Source organism: Paroedura picta, chromosome 1, assembly GCF_049243985.1.
Source record: "Paroedura picta isolate Pp20150507F chromosome 1, Ppicta_v3.0, whole genome shotgun sequence".
In the NCBI taxonomy this organism is placed as follows: domain Eukaryota; kingdom Metazoa; phylum Chordata; class Lepidosauria; order Squamata; family Gekkonidae; genus Paroedura; species Paroedura picta.
This window is the reverse complement of record NC_135369.1, coordinates 168,530,550-168,550,060: the sequence shown is the minus strand read 5'-3', so window position 1 is coordinate 168,550,060 and position 19,511 is coordinate 168,530,550. Positions and strand designations below refer to the sequence as shown.

Sequence of the window (19,511 nt, the reverse complement as noted above, 5' to 3'; positions counted from 1 at the left end):
CTCACTGTTCGTTCAACCAAGAGATTAGGTATATTTCTCTCCTCGGTCAACAATATACTAGTTTGCTGCCTAGGGCAGTATTAAAGTCATAACTAGCTACAGGGAAGACTTTTTTAAAATGCAGAGTTGTTGTTGTTGTTGTTGTTGATGATGATGATGATGATGATGATGATGAAATGTATAGCCCCCCTTTCTCCTGGGACTCAAGTGATAAAAAATATCCCCATAAAACCCAATCCTAAAAATAGCATTATTCCCAAAGATTTTAAGATGGCAAGATTCTTCCTACCTCCTGCAGTCATCTAACAAGGGGTGCGCTAGATGTTATAGCAAAGCCTGAGGGGGGGGGGCTTGCTAACCCGGCCTCAACCATGGACCTGGCGGAAGAGCTCTTGCTAACCCGGCCTCAACCGTGGACCTGGCGGAAGAGCTCTGTTTTACAGGCCTCGCGGAACTTTGCTAGCCCCATCAGGGACCTCAGCTCTCCTGTGATATATGTTTGTGTGTGTAAAAGAATTTATCTGTGTTAGAATTTGATGCACCCCTACCTACTAGTAGGGATGCCAGCCTCCAGGTGAGAACTGGGGATCTCCCAGAATTACATCTCATCCCCAGGCAACAGAGATCTGTTCCCCTGGAGAAAATAGACACTTAGAAGAGACTGTATTGTTTTATATCCCATTGAACTCTCCCCACCCCAAACCCTGCCCTCTGCAGGCTCCACCTCCAAAGACTCTGGTTTTCCTTAACCCAGATGTTGCCAGCTGGGAGCATTTGGAGGGTAGGAGCATGGGGGGGAGCAGAAATTTTTTTTTGGGGGGGAGAGAGTATATGAAGCACCCACAACATTCTAGGAACTCCCATAACTTATTTGGTAAACACTACAGAGATTAGGGGAATCAATCGATCCATGTTCTTCAGATTTGAACTCTTAAATACTACACTCAGGAAATGATAACACAATTTTTTATGAATTCCCCGAGTATCATGACATCATTTCCTGTTCCAAAACAGAAAGCAACATGCCAGTATCAACTGATGCCTTCTCCCCATCCTCCAAACTGCTCCGTTGAGCAAGGGTGGGGAACAGGGACCATCGCTACAAGCATCCGTGTGAGAACGGGATAAACCACAATCTTGTATGAAGACTCTTGGGATGGAGGGTTGGATGGAACCTAAGAAGCTGAACTGAAAATTTATACTCAACTCACTTCCTCAGGTTCCTCCTCAAGATTTACTGTTTAGTCACGAGCAAGTCATCATTTTTTAGCCTATCCCTCTTCACAGGGTTGTTATGTGGATGAAATGGAATGGTTCCACGTCTCCCGTCTTGAGCTCTTTTGAGAAAAGGAAGACTCCTGCCGGGTGACTCTCAGAGGTCCAGAGAAGCCTGGAGCCCATCCAGCTTTTGAGGCCTGAGCTGCAATATAAATTCAAAGTGATGACATGAGATATGCATAAACATAAGTTATGAAACTTATCAAAAGCCTCGAAATTAAGACGTCTGAATCTGAGGTCCCCTTTGAGCTTGAGGCCCAGTGAAATGGCTCTCTCCCGCCCCCTCCCAGTTGGCCATGGATTCAACTGAGATAAATAAATAGGGATGAAAGCAGCAGAGTCAGTTTTCAAAATTATTTCAGTTGTTACTGGCCACCTATCAGTTTTTAAAGGGTTTTTTTTTTTAATGTTTTTGGTGGCTAAAAGAAAATGTGTTTTTCTGTCAACTATCGATAAAAAGGGGGGACAATCATTTCAAATACGATTTCTGAGGCCACCTTTTAATTAATCACGCCTATCTCTGTGGCAACAAGAACATAATCTTGGACTGGGTGGTTACTCCTTTCCCCTTGCAATCTCCGATTTCTGCTGCAGCTGCTACGGAGAGGTTCCTGGCCTCTCTGTAAAGAAGCTAAATAAAGTTTAAATGGCTGAGGAAACATTATGATACTTGGGGGAAAGAATGAGCTTCACAGAACGAAGGGAACAGCTGGCAAGCGTGTCGCGATCTGAGCAAAGGAGATGCGGAATTGGGCCTCGTTCAGAACTCAAGTCTTCTGACCAGCAACGGAGCCAGGAAACTGTGGCTTTTCACTGTGGTACTTCCATCCTGAATGCCGAGCGCTCCCTGTGGTGCAGGGGGTAGCTGAAAACTTTCTTTGGCTTAGCAGATCCCTGCTCAAGGCCACTGAGGGGCATGGGTTTTTAGAAAGCTTTTAGGGAGAGATTGAAGCCCTATGGATATGAGATGGGATCGGGTGTCGGAAACCCGGCTTCCAATTCCTTTCAGCTTGACCTGTCTTTCAGGATCTCCGTGTCTCAAAATGTTTTCAGGAGCTGCCTGGAGGAAAAGAAAGATAGAAATAAAAGTAATCACCTGGGTCTTTGCTTGACTTTGAACATTGGGTATCGATAGATTGCAGCCCTATTCAATTATTATGATTCTGATGCTCCGACTTAGCTTGCCGTAGTGGGTAAGAGCATCAGCTTCTAAACTGGAGAGCTGGCTTTAATTCCTCACTCCTCCACATGCAGCCAGCTGAGTGACCTTGGGCTAGTCGTAGCTCTGATAGTGCTGTTCCAACTGAGCAGTCCTGTCAGAGCTCTCTCAGCTTCACCTGCCTCACAGGATGTCTGTTGGGAAAGAAAGGGGAGGCGATTTTAAGCAGCTTTGAGAATCCTTTGGGCAGTGAAAAGCAGGTTATGAAAACCAACTCTTCTTCTTCCAAAGCTGCCATTTTCTCCAAGTGAATTAACCTCTGTCACCTCAAGATTAGTTGTAATGCCTGGGGATTTTCAGATGAATCATAACCCCATAATTTCCTCACTTTTTGACAGGTCCACCACATATGGTAGAATGATGATAGCTTTATTAATGAATTTAACAAAACCTAATTCAGGTTTGTTTTTAATTTTTAAAACTGCTTGAAAACCAACTCTTCTTCTTAACAAGAAACTGTGCTAGCCACAATTTTCATAATATGCAATATAATTGTAGGGCACTTTGAGACTCCTCCAGGTAGTGAAAAACAGGGTATTAAAAACAACTCCTCTTCTTTATCTTACGACCGGACAGGACTAGTGACATTACATGGCTTCATTTTTCATTAACAGCAAAGGATCGCTTCTACTGCCTGCACCATGAGGTTGTCTCAGATAGCCCTGGACAGAAAACCATGAATTCCACAGGCTGATCTTGGACCAGTTGCTTTCTCAGTCTAACCTCACTCACAGAGTTGTTGTTTTGGTTTGGTTGATTCTTTATGCCAGTAAAGGTATTCTGATTCTCTGAGTTGTTGTGGGGATCCAATGGGAGACCCTCCCTTCCCCTTCATTTCCCTTGACTCTTGGAGAAACATTCACAGTTGTGTTCCTGGGAGCAAATCACAAGCCTGTTGTGTGTTCCAAATGAGGACCTTTGTTCTTCAGCTCCCACCAATGTTCTCTATCTATGAGTACTAGAACGGGATATAGGAACCGATGGAGCACTATAGCAGCGCATCTTCACAGAAATCAGGTCTGCAGAGTCTGCCACACTTTTCCTGCATCTTATGTGTGTGTGTGTGTGTAAGCATGAAATAATTTGATTTGTGATGCACCATCTACTTTGTAGACTTACAGTTTTTGCAGGCAAGTTGTTTTCTAAGCTATGCGGAGTGGAAAAGACTCTTGTTCATAATTACCCGTTACTCCATCTTACCGGCTTCTATTTATTGGCAACCATCTGACTTTCTGATCTTTCAAATATAATGAGTTGGAACAAGCTGAATCACCAGTGGAAGGAGGACGGCTCCTTGCCATGCTCTTTGCTCATCAGCAGTCCTGTCCAGCCCTGAGAAAGTCGGTTCCAAGGCCTGAAGGACAGGAGAGCTTTGGCAGTCAGATCACTTTCCCTTTGAAAGCAACCTTGGGAGGAAGTGGTTTGGACTGGACGGTTACTGGGCAGTTACTCTTTTCCCCCAGTACCATTCCTCTCATATACCCCTCTCAGTAACTGCTATTAGCCTTGAAGTTAACTTGTTTAGTTAATTGTATGAAAGGAACAAGCTAGACATAATAGGGTATCCTGGTATGCATCTGTAAGCCTGCACTTTTCTCTGTAAAATGGGGCCGGAAATCTGTTTTTATTTGTATTTTTCATTTATATTTAAATGTATTGATCGCCACTCCCAGGCCAAAGCCAGCTCATGGCGGCTTACAATAAAGCCCAATAAAAACAACAGTAAAAATACAACATTAAGCGGCATAATCCTGTGTGTTCCCTCCCTCCCTCCCAACCCACCAGTCCAACCCACCAGTCCACACTACCCACCAGCCTCAGGCGAAGCCATCTTTTGCCCTAGATCTGCCTTTCTCAACGTTTTACCATTGAGAAACCCCTGAAACATTCTTCAGGCTTTGAGAAATCCCAGAAGTGGCATGATGGTGCAGAATATGGTTGGGAAGCACAGCTGTGCACACACACACACCTGGGGCCCCTCCCCTTCCCAACCCCTCCAGGCCCATCATTGGCCATTTTGGAGGAGAGGGTGGGTCAACATGACCATACATGGTCATATCACCCGATAAAAGTTTTAGACTTAAAAAAAAAAAATAGACATTCATTAACTCCCACTCATTCAGGAAACCCTCCCAGGGCTGTTAAGAAACCTTAGGGTTTTGTGAAACCCTGCCATAGATGGTCAAGGCATCTGAAGGGGCCTCTAAAGAAGGGGCTCAGATCTTCTCTAGTCTGGATGCAACCAAATGTCTGGTGGAAGAGCTAAATCTTGTATGCCCTACGAAAACCTGCCTCCACAGTGCCTTGGACCGTTTTGCAAACTGGAGTTGGAAACCATAGTTATGAGGCTATCTTGGTGAGAAACACACGTATATCCACTTGTCTGAAATCTAAAGTTGGCTGGCTCTACAGCAGTCCCAGACTCGGCATGTGAAAGGCGTGAAATGGCCCTAAGAGTTGCTGCAACCCTGCGGTTGAAAAGCAGACGTAGCCGTAAAGATCCCCTCCAAAGAAAAACACGGCGCTTGCTTTTTCAAAGAGGAAAGATTGCCCCATACCCACCCCATGTAGCTGGACGAGAAAAGGTACCCCACGGGAAGAGCACCTGTCTTCCCTCCCCCCCCCTTGCTCCGCGCTTGTCTATTTTAATACAGATCAAGATGATTTTAGCGCGTTTGTTTACACAGCTATCCAAACTTTCAGAAGGATCCCAGGTTGCTACAGTAAAAACGCCAAGAGGGGCGTGGGGGGGGGGAAATGGCAAGTTTTCCCCCAGCATTTGGATTCATCATATTTTTCTTTCTTTCGCCATCAGCCCAAACATTAAGTAATTACGCTTTTTAGACTTCTGCGACGAACATAATGAACACGGTGGAGCTGAAAAATAAGCATTTAGGGGGCAACGCTTGCCAATTGACTTCCATTCCCATCCCTCTCATAATTTGTTCCTTTGCGCCAGGTCCAATAGCCACTCTCCCTGGTAGCAGAAATGCTGTAGCATTGATGTCTGTCGGCTCCCCTACCCCCCCCCCTTCCCTTCCAGGCTGCGGCTCGTTCCGCTCCTCCAAATGGCAAGCACACTGAGGAGCAGTCTCTTGCTTAACATGTCAAAATGTGAGTTCTGGCTGCTGCTCGCTTCGCTTTTCACCCCCCGGCCCGCCGAGACCTGGCCGGTGCCAAGAATCAAAGTGTAATTTTGCAGATGTTGAGATCCTGCGAGCCCCCTAGGTCGCAGCGCGAAGCCGTCGAGCCAGCTGGCAAACGCCACGAGTGTGAAGAATGTAAAAGTATACATTTTTCGTTTTCAACCAACAATGACAGATCGCTGGTCACTCCGACAAAGCCAGGGATTACTAGCTTTATTCTCTTCCTTTTTTCTTTTTCTTTTTTTTAAAAGAAGAGAATAAGTGGATCTCCGGAATCCCCCGATCGGGCCTGCTCCAGCACCGCGGCTGCTTTGAAAGATGCGGTTCAGAACTCTAGAATGTTCCTCGGGTGCCTTTCCAGCGTATCTGCTACTCTTTAAAGGGATCCTGTTCTCTGACAGGAATGTCAGCCCGTAGCAGAAAATTTAGAAGTTATGTCGGCCAACCTTAACCTTGTCAGCTTCAAAAAGGGTTTTTTTTTTTTTTTTTTTTTTTGTAAAGGTGCCTTCCAAAAGGAAATTCATTTGAAGAGGGGAAAGGGGAGGCTAAATTGGAAAAAGGTGATTCTTTTGATGAGGTGCTACGGAGGGGAGGGGGGATTTTCAAAGTTGTGCCCCTTCTCCACAGAGACGGTCGTATCAAATCGGTGTATCCCGTGTGATGGAAGCCCTGTTCACTGGACGGTACCGTGAAGGCCCTCGAGGACAAATGTCCGTCGAACTGGCAGTGATCCAATTCCTCATCGACATGAATACTGAGGCCCTTGTCTGATTGCCTTGATGTTTTTACTCCAAGGTCAACTCAAAGGGCATACCAAGCGGCTTTGTGCCTCTGCAGTAGTCGCTTGTCGTGGCCAAATCGTGCCTCCGTACACAGCTACATTTCTAAATTACGTTATCACAGCAGCTGCTTTGGTGTCTGCCTTGGTAATCCCATAGATTCAGATGGGTAGCCATGTTGGTCTGAAGTAGCACAACAAAATCAGTCCAGTAGCACCTTTAAGACCAACAAAATAATAAATCGTTGTTGGTCTTAAAGGTACTACTGGACTCTGATTTCGGTAATCCCATGTTCAGGCCGGGGTGGTTGAGTGGAGGAGGAAATGCCTCCGGGAAGAGAACTACTAAAGGAGGGAAGGAAAACATGCCTAGCCAGTCCCGAGGAAGAGATGCCGGGCCCAGCTGAGGGGACGGGGCAGTGAGGCTAGGCGGAGAAATGCCTCACCATGGCAAGGACAGTCCAGGTGGGGGTGTCCCTTGCTGTGGAGGGTCCAGAGTGGGGTTGCTAGACTCCAGATAGTGACCGGAGTTATTCCACCATTGTAATGAGATATTTGGTTAACAAAGAGGAATTTGCCCAGTCAGAAAGGCAAATGGAAACAGAGGGAAAACCTTGTCTCTGAGGGAGGAAAGTGGGTGAGGCCACCATAAAGAACAATAAAAAAACAATTGTATACACCAGACTTTTTCAACCTTTTGACAATGGAGGAGCCCCTGGAAAAAAAAAAAAGTCAGGCTTTGAGGACCCCCGGAAGTGATGGCAACTGCCACCCCCCAAAAAAGTGCCACGTCACTGGTGACATCACCAAACGCACCCTTTGTCCTCCTTTCACTTCTTTCTTCCACCTTTATCACTGTTATGGCAGCTCTACCTCATGTAGGAGCTGAGAAGACAGCCCAGACCCCCCATACCACACCACAACTATCTCCCCCCCCCTTTGATTTTTATACCCACAGCCTACCTACCGAGCCCCCTGGGCAGAAACAGCCAGTTCCTTAGCTTGTGGCCAAGTCAATTAAGAGAGGAGGGAAAATGCCACGGATGCCCTCCAGAGCTCCCAGAGCCCCTCAGGGCTCCCCTGGTTGGGAATCCTTAGTCTACACAATGCTTAATTAACTTTCAGAATTCATTACTCCTCGGTGTTGTAATGAAAATTAACGAAGGCTACTTTTCAAAAGAGTTGAGGAAATTTGCGGAGAAATCCGCAGCTAAACAGGACTATGTTCAAAGGCAGAATATATCAATCTCATTCCTTGAAAAAGTTCAAGGCAGCACACCTTTAAATACTAGATACTGAAATGGATCCTACCCTTCTCATACCACTCCAGTAAACAAAGTTAGAAGCCTTCTTCCAACCTAAGTGGCTCTTTGTTGGAGGGTGGTTGGATCCACCCAACTAGGAACAAAGAACAGCTCAGTGCCTCCTTGGGAGTATCCAAAACATCTGGGTGGTCACTTTGGGGCAGAGTGCTAAATTAGGTCCAATCCGCACTTCTTATGCTGGCTAGGGATCTTTCACACATGCTCCAATGGAAGTTTTCTTTCATAGGGTGGCTGGGTTGGTCTGTAGGAGCACCTTAAAGCCGAACAAGATTTGTGGGGATAAGCTTTTGAAAGTCCAGGCTCCCTTTGTCAGGTCTCTGATAGCTTTGAAAACATATACCCTGAAATCTTTATGGTGCCACTTTACTGGAATCTATCCCAAATGGAGCCATAATCATTGCAGTTGACATGTCCTGGAGAACAGCACAATATACTCAAGCAAACAATACACCTAAATGTTGATGCTTTTGTGTGGGGGGTGGTCTTCCCAAGGGTATTTATTTAGCTATAGAATACTATGCTCAAAGCTGACCCCAAAATCAGGTTTACACTGGGGTGACCTTTGTGCTTTCTCCAGTTTCATGTGCTACCTTTGAAGAAGAGTTGGTTTTTATACCCCGCTTTTCTCTACCAGGAGTCTCAAAACGACTTACATTCGCCTTCCCTTTCCTCTCCCCACAACAGACACCCTGTGAGGTAGGTGAGGCTGAGAGAGCCCTGATATTCCTGCTCAGTCAGAACAGCTTTATCAGTGCTGTGGCGAGCCCAAGGTCACCCAGGTGGCAGCATGTGGGGGAATCAAGCCCAGCTCGCCAGATTAGAAGTCCGCACTCCTAACCACTGCACCAAGCCGGCTCTCTCTTTGACTTGATATGTATTGATTACATATCAAGAGCCAATATGTTATGAGGTTAGAATACTGGATAGACTGGGGGAACCCTGGTTTCTTCAAATGCCCACTCAGCCACCAGACCGCTGAGTGACCTTGGGCCAGTTGTTCTCTTGCCACCTCAGCTTACTTTACAAGGTTGCTGTGAAGATAAAACAAGCAGGGAAGTGTGCCATTAACACAGCCTAGAGATAGGATGGGCAGAAGAAAGTCAGTCAGAAGAGTTACAGAAATCTTGGATTGTTCAGGGTTCCAGATGTTACAAAGACTTGTTCGTCCTTTTGTTCGTTTGCTTGTTTAAAACGAGTTTTCGTTTTAACTTTGCAGTGTAAAACTTACCAGCGGTCTGTGCAAAATCTTGCAGAAAAAAGAACTGGTTAATGCAATCAACACTCTGCTTGAGGAATTGACAGAGCTTCTGATCAGCACGGTAAGCAAAGGCCTCTGGGTCAGATCTCACCTCAGCCCCAAAACGACTAAGGAAATTCAGGTTAACATCCCTCCCTTCTTAAGCCCCGACTCTCATCTGCAACAGGAGAATCATGGCTTACCTCACAGGGCAGCAATAACATACAGTACATGAAGGGCTTTGAACGCTTCAGGTGTGCCATATGAATGATTTATCACTTTCAAAGCTCTTTTATCCAGTACAAAGGAAAATGTATTCTGGCAGAATTCAGAAAGGATCTGGGAGCCAACAGCTGCAGCTGTTCTCCTTACAGAGATACCTTCCTTTCAGTGTTGTGGCTGCAAACCCTACTCTAAAACAGGGTGGTGGGAGGGTCTCCTACAGAAATGCAGGTGCCATTCATTGACCAGCAGACCCTTCAAGCTGTGAGGTTTGAATGTCTGGCAGCCATTTAAAACCTCAGTTTGACGCCTCCCCTGCCCCCACCCCTGAAGGAAGTGATCTGGGGGTTTTAAATGGCTGCCAGACATTTAAAACCTTCATTTGGAAAAGGGGATGGGGCAAAATGGAGGGTTTAAATGTCCCAAACCCTGAACCCAACCAGACGAGGTTCAGGAAATGTTCCGGGGAGGTGCCTCCTCTGAAGCTGGGTTCGGAGGGACACGAACCGGCAAAATTGGTGATGGATTTAAGGTTGTGAATCAGTTCATGCCCATCCCTATTTCTGAGGTCTAGTTTGGAAACAGTGAAATCCTAAGCATATTCACGCCTTTCTAAAACCATTGAAGTCAATGTGACAAGTGGAACAAGTAGAACCACACCGCCCTGCATGTGTTTTCATGAGTGTATGTTCCATTGGGCTTGATCAACTTTATTTACATGTCAGTCTCAGTTTGATTGTGCAGCGCTGCAGTGAGTCTGAAATGGTCGCCACTGCTTTGCAGAAGATGGGTGCAACCCACTGTAGCCTAAGAAAGAATGGGGGGTTTTTTTACACACTGTTGCTGGAATGTGCAGTGTTTCCTGCACGATAACAGAAGCAATTTCTGCAGGGGGCAGCACATGGATAGTCAGGCAGGCATGTCAGTCTCTACCTTCCTGCTTAGCGGTCATTTCCTTGGTAGGTCTGCAGAATTGTATACTCAGATTGTTTCCCATTTCTCCTCTGAATTCATTCATTCGGCTTATATACTCCCTTTCACTGTGAAGTCGCGGGGCAGTGTACACAAAACAGTAACAACAAAATACGTTGAATGTTCACCATCATTTCAAAACAGAGAATTCTGTCTCTCCAATCACTACCTAGCACTTCCTCTCTCACCCTCTCCAGTATATCAGAGCAAGCATGGACCGTTTATGCACTGGAGGTTTCATGCTGGGCTGCAGGCTGGAGTTTTAGTCGTGTCAGGTTGCCTCACCTCTTCCTGCACCCACACGGGGGAGCATTTGGCCTGGTGCACCTCATCCGCCCCCTATTTGTGCTCCTGCATGGGAGCTGGGGCAGTGAAGTTCCCAGTGCATAAACGGTCATGGTGTATTGGTTAAAAGTGCAGACTTCTAACCTGGCAAGCCGGGTTTGATTCCCTGCTCCCCCACATGCAGCCACCTTGGCCTCACCACAGCTCTAATAAAGCTGTTCTGACTGAGCAGTAATATCAGGGCTCTCTCAGCCTCACCTTCCTCACAGGGTGTCTGTTGTGGGGAGAGGAAAGGGAAGGTGATCGTAAGCTGCTTTGAGCCTCCTTTGGGTAGAGAAAAGCGGCATATAAGAACCAACTCTTCCTCTTCTTCTACCTCACAGGGTGTCTGTTGTGGGGAGAGGAAAGGGAAGGCGATTGTAAGCTGCTTTGAGATTCCTTCTGGTAGAGAAAAACAGCATATATGAACCAACTCCTCTTCTTAAAAAAAAACTATGTTATTTAAGTATTTGATTTATTTCATTTCTCTCTAATGGGGATCCACAGCACTTTCCTTAATTCTCCTCTCTTCCATTTTATTCTCTCAGTGACCCTGGACAAAAATTCCACCTGGTTCCCCCCGTCCCCACCCCTTAAGACCTTATCCAAATCAAATGTTCTAAGAAAACAAATCCATTTGGCTGGCTGTAACCATGTATGTGTAATAATGGGAGAACCCACATGCACATCTATCTGTCTATTTGTGGCAGGCATAACTCATCAGTAAATAAACCTAAGTACCTTAAGCTTGATTGCTAGCTTCAGGATGATCATGGGAGATTTGGGGTCAAAAATGAAAGGAATCGGAATATCCTGGCCCTGACACATGCCCACCCCACCCCCATTGCTATTTTCAAGTATTTAAAAGGGTGCCATATGGAGGATGGAGCAGAGTTGTTCTCTCTTGCCCCAGAGGGACAGACCAGAAAAAATGGGATTAAATTTATTCAAAAGAAATTCCATCTAAACATCCAGAAGAAGTTCCTGACAGAGCGGTTTCTCAGTGGAACAGACTTCCTCAGGACGTGGTGGGTTCTTCATCTTTGGAAATTTTTAAACAGAGGCTAGATAGCCATCTGTCAGAGAGGCTGATTCTGTGAAGGCTTAAGGGGGTGGCAGGTTACAGTGGATGAGCGATAGGGTTGTGAGTGTCCTGCATAGTGCAGGGGGTTGTACTAGATCAGTGGTCCCCAACCTTTTTATCACCGGGGACCACTCAACACCTTTTATTGAGGCCCGGTGAAGGGGGTAGTTTACTCCTCTACTCTCAACCACTGCCCTAGCGCTCTCTGATCGCTATGGTAATGTTTAAACATCCCTTCAAAATAAGATACAGACACACCACAACAATGAAGTGTGTTGTAAAAGGCTGGGGGAGGATGAAGTAAAGGACCGGGGGGTGGGGAGAAAGCGTCCTTCGGGGCCCACCTCCAATTAGTCGAAGAACCACATGTGGTCCGCGGCCCACAGGTTGGGGATTGCTATACTAGATGACCCAGGAGGTTCCTTCCAACTCTATGATTCTATGATTCTATTTGCTAAGAGTTCTCTTCTGTTCGTCATTTATAAGCACTAAAGTAGATTAACATTCCATTGTTATACATGTAAACTGTGGAGAAAGAAAGCATGGTTTTGCTACTTTGGTAGATCATGGGGAAATATTAACTCACCCAATCTTTTCATAATATCAACATAGATATGCTACTCTACTACTATCTTTAAACAGCCCGTGGCGCCACGGACTGAATAATTTGTTAAGCCCCCTAGAGGTGGGCTTTGTCCGTGATGAGGAAGGGTCCGGGTTGGACCCTTCCTCATGACAGACAATCGGAGGGACCAATCGGCAGGCGCGAAGCGCCTGCCGATTGGTCCCTCCGATTCCCAGGCTGAGCAACTGTGAGCCGCGCACAGCGCGGCTCGCAGTTGCTCCCGGACTGACGCGGCGAGAGGCGCGAAGCGCCTCTCGCCGCGTCAGACCGCCACCCGAGGGAACCCCCAGCAGTCGCGCGAAGCGCGGCTGCTGGGGCTTCCCTCCCTGCCGGACTCACGCGCCTTTCAAAACCCCTTTTTATAAAGGGGCTTTGAAACTAGTTAAATATATTGCGTTCTGCCAAGCAGGATGGATAAGATGGAGTATAGACCATAAGAAAACCATAAGAAGTAGTTGAGAAAATTGGGGGGGGGGGGTTGGAAGGGGAAAAGAAGGGAATTAAGAAAGAAAACATAACGGAGAAGGAAGAAAATGTGGATAAGAGGAAAGCAACTTTAAAAAGAAGACCATGAAAGGCAGTTTTTATTTTGCTACAGCCTGCTAAGCAAGGTTGTCCCTCTGCAAGATCTGGCTGTGCAGTCAAAACTATGGAGCTGGAGAGAACTAAGGGAAAGGCAGAAGAAAAATGTAAGAGTAAATTAAATACAAAGAGAAACTACAGACAGTTAAGCAGACTGTATAGCAGCCATGACCTCTGTGAGCTGTTCTTGTCTTGCTCCAATGTTGCCTTGGTTGATGTGTTTAGCATATCTGATAGGTAAGGCAAGGGTTCGCATCGGTCAAGTAATAACCTTTGCAGAAAGCCATGGCTAGCAGATAGTCAGAACTGCTGCTTTTTACTGTGTCCTGCCTTTCCTGTGCCCATAGTGGCTGCAGTGCAGAACTATATTAGAAGTTAAACCCAAAAAGTCAAAACTCAAAATGCATTCCATGCATACATCATGATGCTGGCTTCAGAGGTGCTCCAACTGACCTTGGCCCTTGGAATTTTGTTCCCCCTCCCCCCAAGTCTCCTCCTTTCCTCTGCCCACAATTAGATTAGGCTGAGAGCACATGTGGCTGAAGGTCACCCAGCAAGCTTCCACGCTAGAATGGGGACCAGAATCGAGGTCAGTTGGACCGATGATGCATGGCAGTAGCTACACCGGGCTGCTGCTGGGTCCTTATGGTGGGGTAGCATGCCCCACCACATCCCAAGAACGCATGGGTGACAGAATCCCTCCACGCATGCGGTCTGCCCTTACGTAGCGTGTAAGCACAATGCCAGGGCTTGGAAAGTCCAGCACACTGAGCAGTGGTGGAGGCAGGGGGGAGCGGGGGACATGGGGGCTGCACCGCACACTGGAAGGAGAGTGTCATGCTGCTCTCCCGCCAGCTTGTGGGTGGAAGAATGCCCTGTCCAGCTCTGTGGATATACAAAGCTGACAGGGGCGTTTGGTGTCCCTGTAGGGACAGGGCTGGCCCAGCAGGGCTGCGCATGGCGCCCGCAGCAGCAAACGAAACGAGGGAGTTACCGTGTTCACTTACCACGGGCCATCTGGGGCGCTGCGCCGGGCCATGGCTGGGATGGAAGCAGCGTCATGCATAATCGGGGATTAGCCCCACTGCCCTGCTTCTGCCTCCCCGGACTACCCACCCTCTGCATAATTGGTCATAGTGTGAATGACACTGTGTAGTTACTCCACCAAGATTGTGCTCTGCAGTCCCTTGATTTCATTCATCCAGCCAGGACCAGGGATTTAAATATAGGAATTCAGCAGGGGAGTTTGAGGGGGAGCAAACAACAACCATCCGGACAAAGGTCCTGTGCAAGTTCATTGTTTGGGTCAGAAAGTGAATGGAATTATCAATGAATAACTGAAATACCACTTGTTCCATTAATTTCCCTGGTGCCTGGCAGTCTGGTTTAAAGATTTTGAGAACATCGAACGGATGGGAGAAATTCAAGTGATGGAAAATTGCCAGCTCTTCACTTTCTCATGGAGTGAGGAAGGCTTTGGGGGGGAGGGGGGGGAGAAAAGCCTCTTTGTGACTGGATGCAGTGGGAAATAAAATGACCAAAGTCCAAATAATATTGCCTCCACTTTTTCCAAATGAACTCGGATGCTTGGGTTAGATGATTACAAGGACTAGTCCCAGTCATGAACAGATGAATTCAGGCAATCGAAGACATGTTGCGTTTCTGGCTGTGCAAGAGAACTCATTCACGTACAGCTTCTCTTGTTGAAATGGCTTCTCTCTTGTTGAAATGGCTTCTCTACCCAGGGAATTCCTTTCTTGTGGCAGATGGATTGTCAGATTCAATGGCTGTATTCCCTACAGGTAGAAGGGACACTTTCCCATATCACTACAAACACCTTTAATGGCTCAGGGAGTGAATGGTTTGCTAAGGATGATGGGGTGGGAGTGGACCATGTTGCTGCCATAAGCAAGATGGCTATGGACATCATCTCAGAGGCTCCAAATGGAGTCACTCACGGACGATGAAGAACTGATTAGATCAAGGCTCAGACACATTTTTCTGTTCAACCTACCACAAAATTCCCCTTGGAGCCTTTAAACGAGTGGTTGGAAGGCGGGTTTGTGGAATAATTTAAATGAAACCGATCTGATCTGTTTATAAGATGAAGAGAATTTCATACAGAACAATATTGTTTTCAAGAAACCTAGTATTCCCTTGGTTCTACTCCAGTACGGGTGCTCCTGGGTTTAATGTTTTCCTTCAGTGTTATCCATGGGCTTGTTTCAACTCTAGAGGTGCTTCTGGATATGTGTAAGTTCAGTGGAAGCACGCTTGACGTGTTTGGTCCTATTTCCCCCCTGGATCAAATTCAAAGGAAATTAGTGCATAGCACTGATTGGCTGAAACAAATGAAATCACTCAACATCCCTCGGCCGTTTATCAACATACTCAAATAGATGCCTTGAAAGAGAGAGATGGACGCACATTTAACAAAATGGATATGTATGCAGGGATTTTAAATGAAACCATTCATCTGAAATGTACTGGGAAGGGGGGAGCTGGAATCCCAGGACTGGATCAGCACTAGAGTGGGTGGCAAGTATGTAAGGGTTAACACTACCCAAGATGTAGGATTGTTAGCTCTGGGTTGGGAAATACCTGGAGACTTTGGGGGTGGAGCTGGGAGCGGGTGGGATCTAGTGCAGGGAGGGACCTCAGTGGAGTAGAATGCTATGGAGTCCACCCTCCAAAGCAACCATTTTCTGCAGGGGAGAAAATGGATCTCTTTAGTCCAGAGATGTACTATAATTCCAGGGAATCTCTTTAGGATGCTTTGGGCTGATCCTGCGTTAAGCAGGGGGTTGGACTAGATGGCCTGTATGGCCTGTATGTATGATTCTATGATTCTCTGTTGAACATATGAGAAGGCAGTGGCCTAGAGCCATAGGAATATCTCATAGGATAATGCTTGTATGGGTTCCGCATCTGTTCTTCTCCACTAGGAACCTTGGGAAATGCAGGGACAAGTACAGGGATCTCAGGGCAATGTCCCATAACTATCTAACACGTGAATGTAGGTACTGTAATGCAGACACATTTTACAATGCGAGCTGCTTGTACATTTCTTTTCTTAACCACTTTGGATTGTCCAGAAAACACCATGTGGGGCAGAAACGTTAGACAGAAATAAATAAATAGGCCACACAAGTGACCCTCTCCTTATAGCTTAGTAATGATTATCTGCCTTTCCAATTAGGTAACTAAGGTTACATAAGCAAGGTTACATAAACCTTAAAATACTTTCTCTAATGTAGGTTAATATAAATATAGAAGGGCTGAAGGCCTTTAGGGTACAGTGTTGTATTACTATGAAGTGCATTGGGGGAATCCAAAATTCCTCACAAGAAGCTTCTTATCACCCTATGGAAGCTGATATTTTTTTCACAGCTCTGCCTAGGCAGAGATCGACTGACCTTGTGCAAGGGAGGCAACTTCTAGCTTTAAGTTAGACTTTTCACCAGGTCATTTCGATAAACCTAGATTAAAATCGTGCATGTAGAGCAATGGGTTTCAACTATTCCAAACCCGGGACCCAACCTTAACCCCCAGACATGGGACTCCCAGACATATGATAGTTAGAGGGGACGATCATCATTCTCGCTCAAGACCAGACCAGCAAAGCAATGGATAAACTGAACCAGCAGCACCTATACCACCATAAAGAACAAGCCACGGGTCAGCGCTATGGAGAAATCCTCTCCACTCACCTAGTTGTTCTTGTATGCCTCTTAGATTATGTGCAAAGAGAGGCAATAATGAGGATGCACCGTCTGCACATGCTCTAGCAACAACCCCCCAAAGGTCAAAAATATGGAGACTCTGATCAATTAAAGGGCCCCAACCCATGGAGACCTGAGCCATGGTGAGGAGAGCTATGAGGATGATCTTGGGCCTAGGGAACCAAGCCCTATGAGGAAAGGCTGAGGGACTTGGGAATGTTCAGCCTGGAGAAGAGGAGGTTGAGAGGGGACACGATTACTCTCTTGAAGTATTTGAAAGGTGGTCTCTTGGAGGAGGGCAGGGAAAGGTTCTTGTTGGCTAGACAGAGATCAATTCCACACGGAGGCATAAAACACGTGCCTCCTCCTGCTTGCAAATGCGTCATAGGAAACCGCATGTTTGCACGCTTCCTGATGGGCGTTATCCTGCTGTCTCATCATGTCTTTTTGCCTGCCAATAAGGCGGTGGAGAAGCAGGAAGCATGGACAAACTGAAGTCCCCCCCCAGCTCCTTGGGTTGTCAGTCAATGAAAACCACCAATCTCTTCACAGTGCTTGTTTTGGAGGCTCAAACTTCTCTCCCCTCACCCGAGTCCTGAAATTATTATTATTTTAATATACTTCTGCATTGCTATGGGGAAACACCATAATAGTAAAACATTTTTTTTTTAAACTTGCACTTCTGTGTTGCTTTGGGATCATGTCACAGCAATAAAACATTTACATCCCTTTTTGGGATTCTTGGTATAATAGTCTCCCTTTATGTTCAGGTAGATTTGTGATAGGCTGACCATGTTAACTGAACCCTGATGACTGCGTATTCATGATAAAGATTTAGAACAAAGAGGACGGATGCCAAGCTAATAGGGCTGCTGCATCACACGCCCCCCCTTCCCCCGTTCATAACCCACCACCAGAAAACACAAACGGGAATGTATTTTAGCTGTTCAATACCACTATTACCGTGCACACTGAAAAGTACATTTTATTTGAAAAGAGGGCATGTTGCTTTGTGGTCCTGTAGCTATGCGGACCTCACTCTTTTGTTTTGTTTTTAATTTCCATTGGGAAATGGAGAGGGGTGGGCAGGTTTGAGGGTGGGCAAAATGCTACCGGGATTGTTGCACGTTTCTCTGTCCAGACAGGCTTGCCCCTGTTTTTGTCCTGATTTGCAGTGTGAAAAGAAGAGGGACATCAGGATTTTGTGATTTTCCTCATTGTGGAGGAAACTGGACAAAAAATTGCATCACCCACTGGTGAGCTCTGGGTTGTTACCAATGTCATTTGGAGGCAGCACTAAAACCCGTGATCAATGAGAGGCTGTCCAGGGGCAAATTCCACATGCGGAATTAGTCAGATACTTATCCTGGATGCTTTAAGCTGATTCTGCATTGAGTAGGGGGTTGGACTACATGGCCTGTATGGCCCCTTTTCATTCTATGATTCTGTTCTTTTCAATGTGTTAACTGAGCAAGGCAGATCAGTGTGGTGGACAATCTCTCACTTGCCATCCAGCTGAGCTTACATTCCTAATTGGAGAAAAATGACTATTCTTGGATCCCAGCTCCTGTAGTTTCTATTTCACTTCTGCAAGAGCCACAGATCAGATTCCGTGATAATTCCTTAAGTATTAGGGAGGGGGAAGAGAACAGGGCTGTTTTTAGATGTTCCTTTCTCTCTCTCTCTCTCTCTCTCTTTTTGGTCTTTTTAAGAAAGAGGAAAACTGGACTCATTTTTTTTCCCAGGGAAAACAACTAGTTTATTGCACTTCTCACCCAGGTGTTTGCTGTAGAATTTGATACACAACCGTACCCCGGAAAACTATAAAGCAATATAATTTATAGAAATGAACTGAGAATCATTATTTTTTATGAGTACCACTTAGTGTGCAGAAAATGCACGCTTTCCAAAAACATGGAATAAACGTTCTGTTAGACTTATTAGGTCCAAATGTTAGAGTTTAAATTATTTTACTATGCAAACTTTCTTTCATATCTTGGCAGTAGTGATTTCCATTTTTATTCCTTCGGCATCCATAATCTTATTAAAATCAAAAACATATGCTTTGAGATCATTGGACAGCTTCCCTGCTGACCCCCCCCCCCCTCACCATTTCTTTTTTTTAAAGAATGATCCTAAAGACTGATACGTAGTACCAACAATAACAGGACCAGAACAGGAGAAAATTATGTGGACTGTCGAGGTTGAATGGGAAAACAGTTCAAGAGGTGTAGCTGGTTTTCATGCTTTTGATTTGCAAGTCATTAAGCCACACGAAAATTCTCCTAGTCGTGTCCTGGCAGCCTTCCCCCTTCCATAATAGAAGATGCTTGCACAGCAATCTCAGGTTTATTACATAAGAAGAGCTCAAGGGATTTTGAGCTTTAGAACCCTTAAGAGGATGTTACACTTCCTGAAACCTGGACACATCTACCATGGGACTAACGTGCCAAACCTCTGCCACAGATTGAAGATCACTCACTTGCATCACCAGAACCTCTCATCTCCTGAGTCCACCAGCTCCGTGGCATCCTCAATATGCTTAGGTTAGGCTGTGTCCAATGGACAGCTTTTTGCAAAATTGGAGGGGATACTGGAGACCTATCATTGCCTGTAGCAAATATATTCGTAGTTTCTTCCATTCCTTTGGGGTTGCTTTGGACCAGACAGGTTTCTGAAGAAAGAAGTAAAGCTGTTTTTTTGTACCATGCATTTTACTACCCAAAGCAGCTTACAATCACCTAAAACGGACACTCTTGTGAGGTAGGTGAGGCTGAGAGAGCTCTGAGAGAACTGTACTGGCCCAAGGTCACCAAGCTAGCTGCACATGGAGAAACAGGAAATCGAACCTGGTTGCCAATGCTCTTAACCACTACACCAAGTTGGTTCTCAGTAGTGGTTTGCTTTCTCTCAGATACTATTGTAGCAGTCAACATACAAACATAGGTGCCACAACTACTTATTGACTGGACCCATGCCATGTTCCACGCCCACACA

The 19,511-nt window shown here is 46.0% G+C and overlaps 2 long non-coding RNA genes across 2 annotated transcripts in view; one reads left to right on the top strand and one right to left on the bottom strand.

The window, feature by feature from the left end:
* Nucleotides 1-19,511, top strand: part of LOC143820401 (uncharacterized) — a 147,299-nt gene that overhangs the window by 88,042 nt on the left and 39,746 nt on the right. The window contains exon 3 of the long non-coding RNA XR_013225341.1: nucleotides 8,963-9,065. This is a non-coding gene — a long non-coding RNA (uncharacterized LOC143820401). The remainder of the gene's footprint in view (nucleotides 1-8,962; nucleotides 9,066-19,511) is intronic.
* Nucleotides 19,072-19,511, bottom strand: part of LOC143824278 (uncharacterized) — a 34,436-nt gene continuing 33,996 nt past the window's right edge. The window contains exon 3 of the long non-coding RNA XR_013226746.1: nucleotides 19,072-19,188. This is a non-coding gene — a long non-coding RNA (uncharacterized LOC143824278). The remainder of the gene's footprint in view (nucleotides 19,189-19,511) is intronic.